The sequence below is a fragment of the Pteropus vampyrus genome, unplaced genomic scaffold (assembly GCF_000151845.1).
Source record: "Pteropus vampyrus isolate Shadow unplaced genomic scaffold, Pvam_2.0 Scaffold96, whole genome shotgun sequence".
In the NCBI taxonomy this organism is placed as follows: domain Eukaryota; kingdom Metazoa; phylum Chordata; class Mammalia; order Chiroptera; family Pteropodidae; genus Pteropus; species Pteropus vampyrus.
In genome coordinates this window covers 3368285-3369647 of record NW_011888877.1, presented here as the reverse complement: position 1 = coordinate 3369647, position 1363 = coordinate 3368285, and the positions used below count along the sequence as shown (strand labels likewise).

The 1363-nt window shown below is 34.6% G+C and overlaps 1 pseudogene; it reads right to left on the bottom strand.

The window, feature by feature from the left end:
- Positions 1-609: 609 nt before the first annotated feature.
- Positions 610-728, bottom strand: LOC111742537 (annotated as a pseudogene).
- Between the last annotated feature and the right edge of the window lie 635 nt (positions 729-1363).

The window sequence follows — 1363 nt, the reverse complement described above, 5'->3', positions numbered from 1 at the left end:
TAAAAACATGGCTTGCAATATTTTTAGAAATAGTAATTGGAAATATATCTCCTAAAATCATTACTTTTAAAACATCGAGAACAATAAAGAAACAGAATGCATTTAATTAGGAAAAGTTAATGAAAACTTTCAGTTGCCTTAAATGGTTAATTAAACTAGACTTCCAAAGGGAATTGTGTATATTGTTAATATTTTCTCAAGGTTAAGTCAGAGTCCTATATACTGAATGTGAAAGCATGAATTTTCCTTTTCTACATCCTTGGCCATTGTGTTTACAATGATTGTGGCAGTTGACCTGGATTGTTTTTCTGAGAGGGAAACAGCCCTACCAGATTAAAATCAGTGCTTATCTTGGCTTTGCAGTAAAATCCCAAAATAGCATAAAACTTTTTAAGGAGTGAACAAATTTGCAAAAAATCAGAAAGGAAATATATGTATATTTTTAGAAAATTCATTTGAATTCAGATTGTTTTGTGACCTCTACTATATATTTAAATAAGTGCAACTTTTCTATTTTTTTTTTTTTTTAGGCGAAGCAACCCTTGGTTGACCTCACAGATTGCAAGGACCTTGTCCCCTTACAATTCTTTATTTTTTAAAATTTTTTTATGCCTACAGCACCTGGTCTTCCTAGGTGGTCTCCCATCCAAGTATTAACCAGGCCCGACCCTGCTTAACTTCCGAGATCAGACGGGATTGGGCTTGTTCAGGGTGGCATGGCTATAAGACAATTTTTCTATTTTAAACCTCCATCACTGGTGTGATTTTCAAACGACAAAGCAAAACCAAATAATGCAAAAACCCCAAGTGAAAAAAAAAAACAACGTTAACTTTAGTGATCTTAAAAAGCATTTCTGTTTGGCAGTGAAGATCAGAAGGATTATATATAACCAATATTGATTTTCTAGTTTTGAATAGAAAACTTTGATGATCTCAGTCATGTCTCCATGGATTTCAATGAAAAGACGTTTAATTCCATGTTACTATTATTACTTTTTAAATTTAATTAAATATGTTATTCTAATGTAAGTCTAAAATATTAGGTATCTAATGACTAGTACTGATTTAATATTAATTGCAAATTTAGAGCATTAGGTACCTGGAACAGAAGACACGGTCCATGTCCTCAATGGCACGTGTGGAACGATCTGTGAGCACTGCCATGAAGGTGACATGTGCATGGGTGGGCATTGGAGGAGGTCAGAAATGAGGTGCTGTGACATCAATGTCACAGCCAGGAAGCAAGATCATAACTATGTGTGTGTGGTTGAGAGTCCTGTTTAAATGACAGGGGTTTTGCTGTGGTTTTTAGTTTTTTGGAGCAATTGGTCATACACGGTAATGTCCTGGGTATCCCCAAGCT